This window comes from Schistocerca serialis, chromosome 4 (genome assembly GCF_023864345.2).
Source record: "Schistocerca serialis cubense isolate TAMUIC-IGC-003099 chromosome 4, iqSchSeri2.2, whole genome shotgun sequence".
Classification (NCBI taxonomy): Eukaryota; Metazoa; Arthropoda; class Insecta; order Orthoptera; family Acrididae; genus Schistocerca; species Schistocerca serialis.
The window spans coordinates 350,646,067-350,664,927 of record NC_064641.1 but is presented as its reverse complement, the minus strand read 5'-3'; the positions used below and the strand labels follow the sequence as shown (position 1 = coordinate 350,664,927).

Sequence of the window (18,861 nt, the reverse complement as noted above, 5' to 3'; positions counted from 1 at the left end):
AACTGCGTTCCCCACATTCAAAACGTTGGCGGAGAAGGGGGGGGGGGGGGGGCGAGGGTCACTGTGACGCATTACTACAGGGATGTGTGGATGTTCGAGAGTCGACAACAGTTCAGAGATGGTATTAAGGTGGTCAAGGAGTGCTTCCCTTTGTTCTTTGTATTGACTAGTCAAGAGTTTGATTTTGCTTTTCAAGAGAACATGAATGAACAGTTTTTGTTCAATACGAACTAATAATGCAGTTATTATAGAATATGGAGAACTGCTACAATCCCACCTACCCCCACAAGTGTTCTGTTGTCTGACCTTTCACTCCGCATGTGTAGCGTTGAAGAAACACCAACTAAATACATACAAAGCAAAGGCCGCATAACTCAAGCTTTGAAGCTGCATCTGTAAGTTCGTAAAATATCTGGCGTTCGGGATTCTAAGGAACTTGCTTGAAAATGTTTTAAAGTTTAACTAAACAGGCTTTATTGCTTCAAAATATGTTGTAAATGGCTATCAAGCTCCCTACTTACATTCAAATTAATACCGATGGAAATTAAGAACAGTTTCTATTAAAAGTTCTCCACGAAAGCAGCCAGAAGTTCGCGATTTCGATCCGAACGATTTTAACATTCTATACAGTCAATGACCCGCAGCTATTCGCGAGTTGCTGCATCAAATCGTTCAGTGGACGTCTTGAAAAGAAATACTCCCCAAAATATCCCGAAATATACACGGAACAAGTCATGCAGAGTTTCAAGTACGACAAGGAAATTCACACGCTGCTAACTTCCAAACTTTCACAATAATGTATACTAGTTTTCTTCTGAAAACCAATTTAATCGTAAAGATCGCTACGTAAGCACAATCACTAGACTACTACTTTTGACGTCCTCAGATCCATGAAATAAGGAGTGGTAACTACATCATACAGTGCTTACATCAGTCTTTTACATGAGGACTATATAATACGCATAAAACAGTCGCTGCTGTTTTGCATACTGTATAGTCTTCATGTGACAGAGTGATGTAAGCATTGTATGATGTAGCACCACTACCCGATTTTATGGATATGAGGATCGCAACATACATATATTGACGAAACTAGTAATCCTGTAACTGTGTTTAAAACAACGGTCTTGACAAATAAATTGCTTTTCAGAAGAAGGCCACAATACAAAATTATAGATAACCTCATGCACTGACTGATTATGTTAGATAATAATTTCACTGTAATTTTCAAAACTAAAGGCGCTTTATAAATATCATAAAACAATTGAAAAAGTACAAGATGTTGTTCGTCTTAATTGAAATATGAAGCAGCTTTTCCACAAGCATCTGCACAATAAGACTGTTCCTGAGCGAATCCTATATACACAGAACTGTACCATAAAGCACTGCACACAGCGCAGGAAATGATTAGGCCCTATTGGCTGATGATTTAGACAGCCAATCAGAACAGCTGCAGCCGTCAAATGCGGTAATTCCTATGTCATCCAATAGAAAACTGAAGTAAATTTATGAAAAAAATTCTGAATTTACGGAGCCAAAGTTAATTTAAATAAAATAAGATAATAATTATTTCCAGAAATTGTAACCTCCCCCTCACTTACCGACCTTAATGACAGTGAAAAATTAAACCGCGTGTAGCTAATGGAAATGTGGGAAAAGCAATCGTCACCGAAGTTCATCTGCCGGTAAAGAGAGAGGAAAGGGTTACATCTAAATGAAAGGAAAAATGCAAATGAAACTGGTGGAAATTAATTTTGAAAAAGGGCAAAGTTAATAAAGAAAGTAAATGTGCGGCCGTTACGTTAACAATTAACCAGCGGTAATTAGATATTTAAGATTTGGGGAAAATTACGGTCGCCAGTCCTATGGACAATTACTATAATAACTGAAAAAGAAAGGTTATTGCACATATAATTAGCACTAAAAGCGTGGCAACTGAAGGTTGACACGTGTTGTGTGAAAACTGAAAGTTTGTCAGAAGTAATAAATTTCGCTACACTCTGACTTAATTTAGCAAAATAATTAATAAAACCGGAAAATTGAAAGTTAATTTAGTGACTGAAATTAATAGTGAGATTTGTTTCTGAAGCACTACGAAATTCAGTAAAATAAGGTTAGTCTTGGACTACCTCAACAATCATTTCAAAAGCTACTTGAATCTACGCAATTTAGAAAGAAGAGATTTAACTTTGAACTTGAATTAAATGATTCTGGACAATTAACAATAGTAACATTTAGTACGTACCAAGCTGAGCTGCAGTCACAGGTAAGCTAAAATACGGTAACAAAACTCGCACTCTTAATTTGTGCTTGTGTAATCTAAATATTGTAGCCAGCTATGAATACTTTAACTGAACTTTGAAATTAAAGCAGTGAAATGGAATGATATTACTTTAATGCTGGCGTTTGAATTTCAACGACACTCGGGTTCATTCCGGAAAAGGTAATGCAATTGGGACAATGAGCAACCAATATTCATGTTACGTTGCTGTAATTTAGTGAGAAAAATTTAACAGTTTGAAAAGCTGAGGTCTGCCATACAGTTCTAAAACTTTACGTGCTACCAGTCTTCCTTGTTGGTTGACTGAAGGTTTGAAGTCGTCGATCGAGGAGGTGGCGACAGTCACTCATTGTCGGTCGTCGCTGTTGCAGAAGCTGGATGTTGGCGCGCCTCCTTCTCGACACGGTCACCAGGCGAAACGGGCTCTTGATGTGCGCCAGATAATGCTTCCCGTCCGCGACACCGTGTCAGAAACTATCATAGCAAGTCGAGTGCAATTACAGGCTGCCCAACCCCGAAAGCGCGGCAACTCGCGGGAGCGTCACACAACACACCTGCTCCACCGCCGTACCCCAGCCAGACTCCCCTCTGCCCGCGCTCCACGCGACACGAGTTAACACTACCAAAGATCCTAAACACTTTGGTTCTCCACACGACCTATCGATGTATTCGTTCGATAGCATAGTTTTCCCTAGGCCAGACCCAGCGTATAAATACAAATAATATTCACAAAACAAACCAATTATACATCGACATAAATGCATATATATACAAATAGTAAAACAATTACAATATACAAAGACACAGAAATGTTATATCTTCAGGTAACAAAATAAGGAAAAAAAATTTGCAGTGCAATAGATGGAAATAGGAGGATATGCATTTCCGGCGCTACACGTGCCCCACATTGTCTGAGGATGTTCGTGAAACCTAAACAGACTCAGAAAATGTCTCAAAAAGGAAAAAAAAAAAACAGCGCAAATGCATATGCTCAATACATCAAGAAAATTTAGCATTAGGCTAACTAACCATAAACCAATTTTTAGACCATAATAATTGAGTGGAGACACTCCTAATCTTATTCCACTCTGTCATCTTACACAAAAGAAAACAGGTTGACAACATATTATAATTCATAGAAAATGGTTTAGCTATTCAAAAAATCAAAATTCCTAACAGTATCAAGAAATGGAATACTATTTAAAAAATTAATCAGAGTACATGGTCATAGAAAACAGGTATATCAAAATACGCAAATTAATAATTAATTACATAGAATACACATTTTTATATAACGTTTTCATAATTGATACTCTCGCCATGAGAGTGCACTTAACGCTAAACAAGAAAATAATATACAGCAGATCGACAAAAACATAAATATTGACAGCAGAATTCTTTCACATCAACTGTCCGGGAAGAAAAACAACTCCGCCTTCCGTACCCGCAAGTACAAAGAATGCCGACAGCGGCACAAGAGCCGACAGCGGCACAAGAGCCGACAGCGACTCAGCCACGCCAGTATTGTTGCGCCCGCCTGTGCGGCAGGCTTGATCCCACTCGCCCTTGTAACGGCACTTCCAGAACGTCCGTTTCACTGAATTCTTTCGGAAAAACTCACTCCCGAGTAATCTCAGGACTCCATTAACACTATCACAGTGGATAACTCAACACTGTCCATCATCATACGCATGTACTAGCCTGAAACTTAAAACAGCGTCTAAGTACATCGGCAATGACTAGTAAATCACATGTTTATGAAATCTCACAGATAGTTACAAAATCATATTTACATTCCTTAATCTACTGTGACTCAGCTGAAAACTTAAACTATTTTTCAATGGATTAAGAATCAGTTACCCTTAAATCATTTAATCAAAATTAATTACTTATTAATTACAACTTCTTTAATGACCTCTTGGTCAGGCAAAAGCATGGTAATCTAACAAATCCTTAAATCTTACACTCTATATTTACATACTGTACAAATTACCCATTCTGTGGTATTAATCAATCTTAGGTTGGTACAATTTCAAGTCTACAATGTTCCGTATACCTAATGGTTTTCCAGAGCTTGGATACTATAAGCAATAAGCATTTGTGCGAGGTATACCAATGACTTTATGTGGTCCATTATAAACAAACTTAAATTTAGAGATTTCATTGTCTATCTCGCTCGATTTCTCATGAGATTTTACAAGTACTAAGTCTTCGATTGCAAACTTAGCAAAACGCGCTTTAGCGTCATGACGACGTATGCGAGCATCGGCTTTTAGCTTCATTATTTCTCGCAAACGATCTTTTTTCACACCAATACTAATGTCAATCCGTGGAGGGAATTTGATTATCTCTTCCACTAGACTTTTACTTCTGTCATCTAACAGAATTTCCTCTGGAGAAAATCCCGTAGACTCATGTCTCAAGGTGTTCATAATTCTCTCAAATTCTGCTACATACACTCCTGGAAATTGAAATAAGAACACCGTGAATTCATTGTCCCAGGAAGGGGAAACTTTATTGACACATTCCTGGGGTCAGATACATCACATGATCACACTGACAGAACCACAGGCACATAGACACAGGCAACAGAGCATGCACAATGTCGGCACTAGTACAGTGTATATCCACCTTTCGCAGCAATGCAGGCTGCTATTCTCCCATGGAGACGATCGTAGAGATGCTGGATGTAGTCCTGTGGAACGGCTTGCCATACCATTTCCACCTGGCGCCTCAGTTGGACCAGCGTTCGTGCTGGACGTGCAGACCGCGTGAGACGACGCTTCATCCAGTCCCAAACATGCTCAATGGGGGACAGATCCGGAGATCTTGCTGGCCAGGGTAGTTGACTTACACCTTCTAGAGCACGTTGGGTGGCACGGGATACATGCGGACGTGCATTGTCCTGTTGGAACAGCAAGTTCCCTTGCCGGTCTAGGAATGGTAGAACGATGGGTTCGATGCCGGTTTGGATGTACCGTGCACTATTCAGTGCCCCTCGACGATCACCAGTGGTGTACGGCCAGTGTAGGAGATCGCTCCCCACACCATAATGCCGGGTGTTGGCCCGGTGTGCCTCGGTCGTATGCAGTCCTGATTGTGGCGCTCACCTGCACGGCGCCAAACACGCATACGACCATCATTGGCACCAAGGCAGAAGCGACTCTCATCGCTGAAGACGACACGTCTCCATTCGTCCCTCCATTCACGCCTGTCGCGACACCACTGGAGGCGGGCTGCACGATGTTGGGGCGTGAGCGGAAGACGGCCTAACGGTGTGCGGGACCGTAGCCCAGCTTCATGGAGACGGTTGCGAATGGTCCTCGCCGATACCCCAGGAGCAACAGTGTCCCTAATTTGCTGGGAAGTGGCGGTGCGGTCCCCTACGGCACTGCGTAGGATCCTACGGTCTTGGCGTGCATCCATGCGTCGCTGCGGTCCGGTCCCAGGTCGACGGGCACGTGCACCTTCCGCCGACCACTGGCGACAACATCGATGTACTGTGGAGACCTCACACCCCACGTGTTGAGCAATTCGGCGGTACGTCCACCCGGCCTCCCGCATGCCCACTATACGCCCTCGCTCAAAGTCCGTCAGCTGCACATACGGTTCACGTCCACGCTGTCGCGGCATGCTACCAGTGCTAAAGACTGCGATGGAGCTCCGTATGTCACGGTAAACTTGCTGACACTGACGGCGGCGGTGCACAAATGCTGCGCAGCTAGCGTCATTCGACGGCCAACACCGCGGTTCCTGGTGTGTCCGCTGTGCTGTGCGTGTGATCATTGCTTGTACAGCCCTCTCGCAGTGTCCGGAGCAAGTATGGTGGGTCTGATACACCGGTGTCAATGTGTTCTTTTTTCCATTTCCAGGAGTGTATTTGCCCCATGCCCTATGGTTGTGGTGGCAATAGGTACGGCAAAGTCGGCCTAGCTCGCGCATATACCTCTCAGCGGGATTTCGTTTGTCTGAAAACACACTCTTATTCCTCATTATTACTTCATACAGGCCTCTTCTTTGTTCGTGTGTTACGTTTGACACACCGTCTACAATACTTGCCAATTCACTATCTACATTATTGTCAATGCCGAGATTCCTCACATTACAGTAGTTCAAATTCATACCTACGTCAATACCATCTGGCCAGTTAACAATGTGTATAGGCTGGTATTGCCTATGCACACCGTCTCCTGCCTCGTCAAAACTAACTACTATTGTTTTATCTTGTGACGTACATGTCAAAGTTTTGCTTTCGCAATTAATCACTGCACGGTACTTTGATAGCCATTCTAACCCGATAATTACTTCCGTAGTTATGTCTGGCACGACGACAAACTCCTGTTCAAATCGTGCCCCACACATCTCGAAGTTGACAAAAATCTGTTTTGTGACCGGTTTACTGGCCTTCCCAGTAGCACCGATAATTTTCACTCCTGTTACTGGCATAACTACGATGCCAGGTCTGCCTTTCAGTAACTTAAATATTTTCCCAGATACAGCACTCAATTCTGCCCCGGTGTCAATCAACACATTTAGTTGTAGGTCGTGCATATTAACAGACACTACTATCTGTCTACACTTGTCTTCGACTGTTTCTTTATTTTCCCACAGTAAATCCTCGTCTATATCCAGGTCATTCCAGAACAAACCATGCGGCTTTGATCCTAAATCCGGCTTATCTGGCGGCTTTTTCAGCCTCTGTTCACATACAGTGTTAATTTCAACACGTTTGTCCTGAGGCTTAGTCCATAGCTTCGCCTCCAATACCGAAACCTTTTCCTGTGACTCGTCAACTAGTGAGTGTTGCTTTGCTATCAATTCACTAATTGTCACCATCGTTGATTCCTCTTTGGTCAGATTGATCTCATCTGCCAATCTACCTGGAGGAATGTGCCCAGTAGTATCTGCAATTACTTCCTCTGGATCTGCGCAACCCACACTGCTACCATCAGACCGCATAACGTCAGCTCTAACCTCATACACGCTGTAATCTACGTGCTTTTCTACCAATCGTGTCCGGCTATCACTAAAATTTTCGTAATCTTTCTCCTTAATACTCTCGCAATGTTTAAACTGGAGGTTTGCGTCGGATGGATCGGCTACTTCTACCACTATAACTTTCGCTAAAGTCTGCCGGTCAGGGCGAGAACTTCCCGTTACTACTTCAACATCTAACTCCTGCGGGACGAAACACGACGAATTTTACTCGTGCTTCCCATTAACATTAACTGTTTCTGGTAAAGTCTGCCGGTTAGTGCCAGAACTTTCTATCACTTCACAAACACTATCTTCCTGCGGGACGAGACGCAGCAAATCCTGCCCGCGCTCCCCATTAACACTTCTCCCGTACAGGCCCCTATAATCTCTTAGTTCGTCGTATAAGCGACCGAACTGCCTTAACCAGACCTCATCCCTCTATGCATCCCCTCGTTCGACGACGGATGTGTTATCCGACATCCGATCTTCTCTCAACACTTGCGAATCATTCTCAAACTCAATCTCCAGTTCCGCTGTGGGTGTTACAGCTGCCACTTTACAATCGATTTCCGGAACACTACTTAAATCGTTCTCACTGACAGTGAATGTATTTTCAACTGCCGTGTACAGCTGATCTACTACTTGTGGGCGCACTCCTTTCTCCTAACACTGGCACGCTCTCCCGCCGTTGATTATTCCATACGGAATTTTCATAGCGACGACACCCGGGTTTTCTCCTGTTATTGGGCCGCCAAAATTTCTCCACGCCCGGTCGGCCCCTCACCAGCGCGGCTAATAGTTTTCCCTGTCTCGTCCCAGCAGATCTGCTCCCCAGATGATGCTGAGGCGGCTTGTCACACCCCCTGGCGTTATTACTATTCCTTGAAGCCCGTATCACGTTAGTATGATACTGGTTTCCGTCATTCCTGCTATTATTTGCATTGTACTGATTGTTATTACGGTCCGAACCATTATTGTTATTGCTGTCATGGTTGCGGTGTGCATTATTCCTATGGTTATCGTTGTTGTGGTAGCCATTGTTGTTACCACGGCCTCTACCACTGTCGCGATTATTGCGCCAATTGTCCTCGTCCTCAACTAATTCCAGGAAATCATTGTTTGTCCTGTAATTGCTTCCTACGTAGCGTTTGTATCATCTGGAAGCTTCTTGTAGAGTTCCCAGACTATTTCGGATTCCGTGCAGCGATCACGCAAATATTCCAACTTGCGGATCCATCCCTCACGAAACTCCTTCATCGAGCCGCGCGAATTCGCATCGAAAGGCCTCGATACGACAAATTCGCGCCAGACACTTTGTTGTTTTTGCTCTGACCAGTATTCAGCCAGAAACAAATTTTTAAACTCGTCAAAAGTCAGGTTCGTGATGTTGAGGTTTTAGCCCCAACGCTTGGCATCACCAGCCAACACGTCAATAACCGCATTAATTTTTCTCTCATTAGTCCATAATCTGGGTAAAACTCTTTCACAATTTTTAATGAAATCCGTCGCGTGTATACCGCCTTTTTTCAAGGGGTCGAACCGCTCCTCTTTCGTCAACAATTCCGAACTATGTGCACAGATTGGCACATAGCTCTGTTTTTCGTCAAGTTTCTTTTCTAATACCGACACTCTCGTAATTACTTGGCAAGTGGTTGTCGCAAGCGTTTCTACTTCCCTTTTTTTTCTCTTCGCAGGTATTAGCCCGCTTCGTTACTTTAGTATCTACTTCGGATACTAAAGCCTTTAAAGTTTCCACCTTCTGTTGATCCTCTTTTTTCACTAATTGAATTTGTTCCGTCACCTTATTCTCGATGATCGGAGCAACTGCTTCTCCTACACTTTTCTCGATTCTGCTAATTTCGGAATTAAAACGAGTATTTATGCTCGCAATTTCCGCCTGAACGCCTATCATTTCCTGTTTAAGATGACCGATTTCGGTATTAATTACAACAATATCTTCTTTGATTTTATCAACTTTTGTGTTAACAACTCCAACATTGTTGTTAACAACATTAATAGCTTTGTTCTGATTCTCTAGCTTCAGCCAATTTTTTCAGACTGAGCTTCTTGCTTGGCAGCCTGAGCTTTAATTTCTGACGATTGACTCTTGAATTGGTTAATCAAAACATTCAATAAATCTGTTAAATTCCCGGAAACTACCGGTTTTACTTCCGTAGCGGCTTCCTCTTTAATTGTCCCCCGTATTCGTCATCAAGGGGTTCAGATTTCATTTTCACTTCCGATTCCGAAACATTTTCTAAAGTTTGGAATTCCATTTCTGCTCTTTGTTGCGTTTCGGTGGTCGCGTCTTTCATGCTAGCCGCCTGCCCCTGAACAATGGGTACTGCGGTGCGCGTATCCCACTGTTCGACCGATTGTTCCGTATCCAAGTCTACCAAATCTTGGTAATTGTTGCCTTCACTCATTTTCATAATTTTCAATATAAATGCCAAATCTCAAACCTAATTAGGATTCCTCACACTAATATTCTCGGTGACGTATCGACCATTTCGTAACCAGTACTTTGTTACGCGTTAATGCTGGCGTTTGAATTTCGACGACACTCGGGTTCATTCCGGAAAAGGAAGGGACCCTGCTTGGTAATGCAATTGGGACAATGAGGTACGTTGATGTAATTTAGTGAGAAAAATTTAACAGTTTGAAAAGCTGAGGTCTGCCATACAGTTCTAAAACTTTACGTGCTACCAGTCTTCCTTGTTGGTTGATTGAAGGTTTGAAGTCGTCGATCGAGGAAGTGGCGACAGTCACTCATTGTCGGCCGTCGCTGTTGCAGAAGCTGGATGTTGGCGCGCCTCCTTCTCGACACGGTCACCAGGCGAAAAGGGCTCTTGATGTGCGCCAGATAATGCTTCCCGTCCGCGACACCGTGTCAGAAACTATCATAGCAAGTCGAGTGCAATTACATGCTGCCCAACCCCGAAAGCGCGGCAACTCGTGGGAGCGTCACACAACACACCTGCTTCACCGCCGTACCCCAGCCAGACTCCCCTCTGCCCGCGCTCCACGCGACAGAGTTAACACTACCAAAGATCCTAAACACTTTGGTTCTCCACACGACCTATCGATGTATTCGTTCGATAGCATAGTTTTCCCTAGGCCAGACCCAGCGTATAAATACAAATAATATTCACAAAGCAGACCAATTACAGATCGACATAAATGCATATATATACAAATAGTAAAGCAATTACAATATAGGAAGACACAGAAATGTTATATCTTCAGGTAACAAAATAAGGGAAAAAAATTTGCAGGGCAATAGATGGAAATAGGAGGATATGCATTTCCGGCGCTACAAAATGAAATTCTAACCTATTTAACACGTAACATTTATTCTAGCTGCCTTGATACAAAAGCATGCACTCTGGACATACATCACATGATACATGACTGCACAAGGAGTTTCCCACGCGTACATTTTACATAGTTTTCAATGAAATGAAACAACTGCACTTTACGTATGTCCTCCACACACTCTCTGTCTCTCTGTATCCTGCACCCAACAACAGATAAATAAGAATTCCTAAAGTGGTTACTATAACGTCAGAAAGCTATTGTAACGAAAGCAAAGAAAAGAATAGAAAAATAAGTTCCATGAAATGAATCTTTGTAGTTATAGCTTCAACTGATATTATAAATGAATAAATTACAGCCTCTAGCTCAGTTAACTAACAACAGAAAATTTATTATATGTTTTACGTGAAATTCCATATCTCTTGAAGTACCAGAGACATTGAACTGACATTTTTACAGTGTGCTTGTAGTATCAATACATGTCTGTATGTGGAGTGTGAAGGATCGAATATTTGAATACTATTTCTTCGTGTTTACAGGAAGCATGCATAACTAAATCGTACGCACGGTAGCCCAGCTCACGCTGGCCCTGCGGTCAGTGATGGCCGTGCTGATGTGAAAAGAAAGAAAAAAAATCGTTATTTAAATCGTGGAACTGTTTTGAAAATATAAGTAGATGGAATTTTCTAGGAAGTTTGGCACACTAACTGATTCTCCGGAAAAAAGGCAGTTCAGCTGACTTCAAAAGGACGGACGTATAGGTACTCCAGGAAATTTAAGACTCTTTGAATATGTTCGACTTGGTCATGCACTAATATATACAGTGCCATGTTAGGATTACGGATTTATTATTGAACATTGTATTAAACTAAGAACTAGTTACGGAATTTATGTGGCTCATTACTGTATGTATTAAAAAAATATATAACGATGTTGTTTCTGAATTTTGGTGGAAGTGTTTAGTAGTTTGGTCGTGGAGTACTCCTTCTGCTGAATGGTTACGAAGTATTCTGTTGTGAATTGGATTTGAGTTTCATTAGAAATATTCTTAAAATAGGGCTGAGAGCAGTTTAGGCGAGTGGTATTTACTCGACGACAATGAGATTATCCTATGCCACAGGCGAATTTTTCGCATACTGTCACACACATCAAAAAAAATTTTGCATCACATCGGTTCCGAGAGTTCCAGAACCTGTACAGAAAATTGGAATACAGGTCAACATAAGCATCATTTCCACCCTTTTTACTGCTCATGAAAACCACATACTGCATGCTGTACCGCCACACATCGAGACCTTCAGAGGTGGTGGTCCAGATTGCTGTACACAATGGTACCTCTAATACCCAGTAGCACGTCGTCTTGCTTTGATGCATGCCTGTATTCGTCGTGGCATATTATCCACAAGTTCATCAAGGCACTGTTGGTCCAGAATGGCCCATTCTTCAACGTCGATTCGGCTTAGATCCCTCAGAGTGGTTAGTGGATCACGTCGTCCATAAACAGCCATATTCAATCTATCCCAGGCATGTTCGATAGGATTCATGTCTGGAGAACATATTGCCCACTCTAGTCGAGCGATGTCGTTATCCTGAAGGAAGTCATTCAAAAGATGTGCACGATGGTGGAGCGAATTGTCGTCCATGAAGACGAATGCCTCGCCAATATACTGCCGATAGGGTTGCACTATCGGTCGTAGGATGGCATTCACGTATCGTACAGCCGTTATAGCGCCATCCATGACCACCAGCGGCGTACGTCATCCCCACATAATGCCACCCCAAAACATCAGGGAACCTCCACCTTGCTGCAATCGCTAGACAGTGTGTCTAAGGCGTTCAACCTGACCTGGTTGCCTCCAAACACGTCTCCGACGATTGTCTGTTTGAAGGCATTTGCGATACTCATCGGTGAAAAGAACGTGTTGCCATTCCTGAGCGGTGCATTCGGAAAGTTGCTGGCCCATCTGTACCGCGCTGCATGGTGCCGTGGTTGCAAAGATGGACCTCGCCATGGACGTCGGGAGCGAAGTTGCGCATCATGTAGTCTAATGTGCACAGTTTGAGTAGTATCACGACATCCTGTAGCTGCACAAAACACATTACTCAATATGGTGCCGTTGCTGTCAGGGTTCCTCCGAGCCATAATTCGTAGGTAGAAGTCATCCACTGTAGTAGTAGACTCGAACTCGGGACTTTTACCTACCGAGTTCGAGTGACGGTCCGGCACACAGTTTTAATCTGTCAGGAAGTTTCATATCAGCACACACTCAGCTGCAGAGTGAAAATCTTATTCTGGAAACATCCCCCACGCTGTGGTTGAGCCATGTCTCCGCAATATCCTTTCTTTCAGGAGTGCTAGTCCTGCAAGGTTCGCAGGAGAGCTTCTGTGAAGTTTGGAAGGTAGGAGACGAGGTACTAATCAATATCTTGTTGAAATGTTCTAGATTCTCCGCTTCTGACGCAGACACCACTAACATGTCGTCTATGTAGACATAACAGAACTCGAGAGCTCTTGTGATTTCGTCAATAAGGCGTTGAAATGTCTGCCCCGCATTACACAGTCCGAAAAGCATTCTCACACACTCAAAAGATCGAAGGGCGTTGTTACAACCATCTTGTGCAAGTTTTCTAGTGCAACAGGAATTTGATAGTACGCTCGAACTAAGTCAAACGCAGAGAATATTTCCTACCGTGTATGTTGAAAGCGAAATTTTCTATGTGCGGCACCGGATACCGGTCAGAAGTGGTCCTTGCATTGAGTTGGCGGTAATCGCCGCATGAACGTCATCCATTATTCTTGTTTGGCACCACGTTTAAAGTGGCTGCCCAACTGCTACAGGAAGCTCGACAGATGTCTCGTGTCAGCATGCTACAGAATTCCTGCTTCACGACTTTTAATTTTTCCGGCGTTGGCCCCGAGGAGGTGCGTAGACTGATGGTCCTGGTGTGATAAGGGTATGGTGTTCTGTGGCGTGCTTCACTGGCGCCAGGATGTGCGATTATTTTGTTATCTCGGGGATCTTTCGTAACTTGCCCCAAAGATACAGTGTGCAGGGTTAATAATCAGGCTTTGCGTACGTAAACGATCAATATCTTGTTTAAATGTTCTAGATGTTCCGCTTCTGACGCAGACATCGCTAAAATGTCGTGGAGTATCTCTCGAAATCGTATTTACTGTCGTATGAGTGACGTAGCATACCTTTCCTCGGCTGCGCAATTAGTAGTAGAATCTATCAGTTGCTGATGTCGTAGGTTGGCGGCCAAGCCATAAAAAGATAATAAAGCTGCTCCCAGAATAGGATGCGACACATCTGCAACTGAAACTGCTATTGGGATCTGAGACGCAATCCGAGATTACGTACTAGTGTCACGCACCAATATGTACTGAAATTGGAGTCGTTGGCGGCGAATAGGTAGTAATCATCGTCGGAGCTGCGGCATTGTAGTCGGGGTTACGGGTACACTGACACTTCCACCCCTGTGGCTACCAAATAATTCACTTTTGCTTCACGGTCCGTCACGAAAAGGCGACGTCTGCTATTGTCAGGAGTAGCGGCTGCAGATATGCGCTCTGCGTCATGTCTCCACTGCACTGTGGCGTACATTTCCGGTCGTCGCGCCGAACTTCTTACGGTACCAGCAGATATTCGGCGTGGCACGCTTGCGGCTTCGCGACGATCGACTTCGTAGCCGACGACGAGTGCGTGTCGTTTGCATTGTAACGATTTGCGTAGCTAGTTCTACTAAGTGCGACTGCAACGATGAAAGAGTCACTGCGGGAACGTTGTCTTGTTGTGAAACTAATACAGGCACACTCGCAGTCGGATACATTTCCACTAAACCGCTGTCTGCGCTAGCTCTTTCAAATCACCGGCGCAAAGCGTTAAAATTTTCTGTGTATCGGACGGTAAGCGTGACAACCAGATGTTTCGCGGTATGGCGTCACTGACTGTAATACCCGCCAGCGTCCGCAGACGTCGTAAAAGCTGAGATGGGGTGCCATCGCAGAGTTCTTCCGCTCACAGAGGTTTTTCCATTCGCTTCGCCTCTATTTGGTGTAGGCGTGAAAATAAAGCGTTTACAATATCGCATAACGTTGGGTGTTTGGCGGTACAGCTAGGATGTCCTGCACTTCCGCAGCTAGATCTTCATTTAGTGCTGCGACTACGTAGCTACATTTGGTTTCATCTGACGATATCTTTGCTAGTACGAACTGGCTTTCCAGTTCCGCGAACCATAATACAGGGTTATGTAGTCAGAACGGTGGGGATTGTATCGCGATTCTGCTGATACCGCCGCTTGCAGCTTGCTGCTTGCTGGTTCTACATTTATTGCTGAGTCTGCTATTTCAAGCGTGAAACGCGACGTGGCTGGTGCAGAAGAAACGAGACTGTGTGTTGCGACGCGGTACGGCATGTCGGAGCCGGCGCGATTGCACGCTTCACGACGGTGGAGGGCTGGAATCTACGGAATAACTTGCCAGGATATCAAAGTCTTTAGTGGTCAGACAACACGCAGATAAGGCGACACTCGTTTTGCGCACTGCAGTAAGTAAGCCACAGCCGAGTATTGTATCTCCACAGAACATACCACGGATTGTTCTGCTAAGGAAATATTGGCCTCGACGAGATCCTTCTGAGATTTAGTAATTAAGGAATCTCAAGAAATCAGATTGGCGGAAAATCTTATTATTCGTTATGGCAGTTTTCAGCTGTATAAATCACAGGTCTTGCGTGGTCTTGCGGTAGCGTTCTCGCTTCCCGCGCTTGGGGTCCTGGGTGCGATTCCCGGCGGGGTCAGGGATTTTCCCTGCCTCGAGATGGCTGGGTGTTGTTGTGTCGTCTTCATCATCATCATCATCATTCATCCCTATTACGGTCGGAGGAAGGCAATGGCAAACCACCTCCGCTAGGACCTTGCCTAGTAGGCGGTGTGGGTCTCCGCATCGTCCATTACGATCCTCGGAATATGGGACCTCACCATCATCAAATCGCAGGAACCAGTGATTTCTTCCATATCGTCAGAAGAAAACATTTTATACTTAACGACATGACTAGCCACAGTCAATTTTATTAATTCGATATCTGAATCGTAAATCCACGAGCCCGCATTCCGACAGACAGTGCGCATGTGGTATGACCATTACGTGCCATAGACTGAGCAACATTCGAAGATGGCGCTACGCTAGATAGATATCGCTCATGTAGAAGCTGTCTTTGCGCGTGCATCTCCACGCCAATGTTTAGTATAAAGTTAGCAAAGCGAAATAATATTCTCCAGTGCAAAACATCTACCTCAAGATGTCTGAATGGTTGTCAGCCGTAATATTGTGACATGATGGCTATTTCAAGCGGCTGCAATCCGGAAACTACATGGAATACTCCCTCCTCAGGGAAAATGTCAAGAATCACATATGATAATGCCATGTTTAATATGTTAGGTTAGTCAGTTGTTGTGGTGACCGTTTAATGTTCTATAGTTTTTTGGTCCCTCATTGAACCATGGACCTTGCCAAGGTTGGATGATCCATATACTCAGATAACAGTACCGCTGGTGCAACCACAGCGGAGGAGGTCAAGCAAGTTTCAGTAGAAGAAGGAGGCAACCAGCTCTCTGTATGATTGACTGATCTGGCATTGTAACATTAACCAATATGGCCTCGCTATGCTGGTTCTGCGAACGAATGAAAGCAGGGTGAAACTACTTACAGACATATTTCCCAGGAGCATGCAGCTCTACTTTTTGTCTATTTGAACAAACGCTCTCTTCACTATTTCGCCTTTCAAAGCTACCCATTCGTCTTCTGTTGTATTCCTTTGCCCGATTTCTGTCAATCATTGTCTAATATTCCTCCTAAAACTCTCAGTAATCTTCGGTTCTTTCAGTCTGTCCAACTCCCATCTCCTTAATAGTCCCACACTTGGACCTCTACGTGGAGATCACTCCACAGTACGTCGTCATCAGGGACACCAAACCCGGCATTCTGCTGGTCGGAGCGAAATATGTTGGATCTCTTAATCAGCTAGGTAAGCCACACAGTTTAAAAAGGGCAGTTGAAGGGGTTGACGTTAGATATACTGGTAGCTAGTGAAGTGTCGCGCTAGGAAGAACAGGAATTCTGGTCAGGTGAGTAAAAGGTTATAAAAACAAAATCAGATAGGGGTATTGCAGGGACATATCTAGTGGCGGATAAGAAACTAGCACTGCAGATAAGCTACTATGAACAGTATAGTTAATGACTTATCATAGCCAAGATAAGCACCATGTCAGTACAAGTTTATGCAGGTGATGAAGAAATAAGGAATTGAAAGAATGTATGATATGATAAAAGAAGTTATTCAGATAGTTAAATGACAAGAAAATTTAATTGTGATGGAATTGGAATTTAAGCAGGAAAAAAGGAGAAAATGAGAACTATTACGGGAACATGGAGTGGCGGGAATGAATGAAAAAGGAAGCCATCTGGTAGAATTTTTCACGGAGCAGAATGTAATCCTCGCTAATACTTGGTTTAATAGTCATGAAAGATACATTTAAGCCACAGGTGGGTTTGACAAAAATTACAAAATGGTAAAACAGTGATTTAGAAATCAGATCTTACACAGAAAAACGTTTCACTGGCAGATGCAGACTCTGATTATAATTTATTCGTTATCAGCTGTAGATTAAAACTGAAGACATTGCAAAACGATAGGAAACGAAGGAGATGTGAGCTGGTCAAACTGAAAGAACTGGAGGTAGTTGAGAGTTTCAGAAGTGACATTAGACGATGACTGACCGAAAGCGGGGAAAGGAATACCACAGAAGACGAATGGGTAACTGTGGAAGACGAAATAGTAAACAGACCAGTTGTTAAAATAGACAGAAAGACAATGTCCAGTATAAATCCTTCAATAACACACGAGAAATTGAATCTGATTGACGAAAGGAGAAAATATAAAAATGCAGGAAACAGAGCAGACCAAAATAGCATATAAGCGTCTAGAAAATTATATTGAAAGAAAGTGCAAAATGGCAAGGCAGAAACGGGTCGGACACGAGCTTCAGTGATGTAGAAGCATGCATAACTAGGAAAAATGTGGATGTCGTCTACAGAGATACTGGCGGAGAGAGAGGCGTCGTATAACTACCAAGCAGTCAGATGGAAAACCAATACTAAGGAAAGAATGGATAGGTGAAAGGGGGAGGTAGCATATAAAATTACTCTACAAGGGAAACGAGCTTGAAGGCAGTGTTATAAAAAGTGAAGAGGAAGTAGTAGAAAACGTGTTGTGAGATTTATTACTACGAGAAGAATTCGATAGAAAATGAAATTACCAAGCCGAAACAAGGCCCCAGGATTAGATGATATTCTCTCACAATTATTGAGATCCTTGGGAGAACCGGCCATGATAAAACTGTTCTACCTGGTGTGCAAAATACACGAAACAGGCGAAATAACGTCAGGCTTCAAAAACCATGTAATAATCCCAGTTGCAAAAAAGGCAGGTGCCATCAGTTGTGAATATTACCGAATCACCAGTATAATACATCAAGCTTGCAAAATACTGACAAGGATTATATGCCGAACAATAGAACAACTCGTAAAAGACGATCTCGTTTTTTTTCGGCTCCAAAAAATGTACTAAGACGCGAGGCAATATTGATTCTACGACTCAAAAAAGGCAATCCTATATTTAAAGCATCAGGTGATTTAGAGAAAGCTTTTGACAAAGTAGACTGGAATACACTCTCCAAAATTCTGAAGGTAGCAACGATGAAACACAGGGAGCGAAAGGTTATTTACTACTTGCACAGAAAGACACTACAGTCATAAGAGTCGAAAGACATGGAATGGAACCTGTGGTTGAGATGGAAGTGAGATACAGATATTCAATGTGTACATTGAGCAGTCAAAGAAACAAAGGACACATGTGAACAGGGAATTAAAAATCAAGTGAAACGAATAAAACATTGAGGTTTTCCAATACAGTTTTAACTGTGTCAGAGACAACAAGGACTTAGAAGAGATGATGAAACGAATGAACGTTGTCTTGAAAATAGGTTATGAGAAGAACACGAATAAAAACAAAACAAGGATAATGAATGTGTCCTAATTAAAATGGGTAGATGAGTTTTGTTATTTGGGCAGCATAATAACTGACTATGGCTGAAGTAGGCAGCCTATAAAATCAAACGAAAAGCATTTTTCAGCAGCAATAATTTGTTAATATCTAATGCAAATTTAACTGTTAGCATATATTTTCTGGAGGTATTAACCTGGACTGTTGTCTTGTACAGAACTGAAA

The 18,861-nt window shown here is 43.2% G+C and overlaps 1 protein-coding gene across 1 annotated transcript in view; it reads left to right on the top strand.

Moving 5' to 3' along the window:
* LOC126474454 (putative inorganic phosphate cotransporter) overlaps positions 1–18,861 on the top strand; it is a 95,133-nt gene that overhangs the window by 46,901 nt on the left and 29,371 nt on the right. The window lies entirely within an intron of this gene.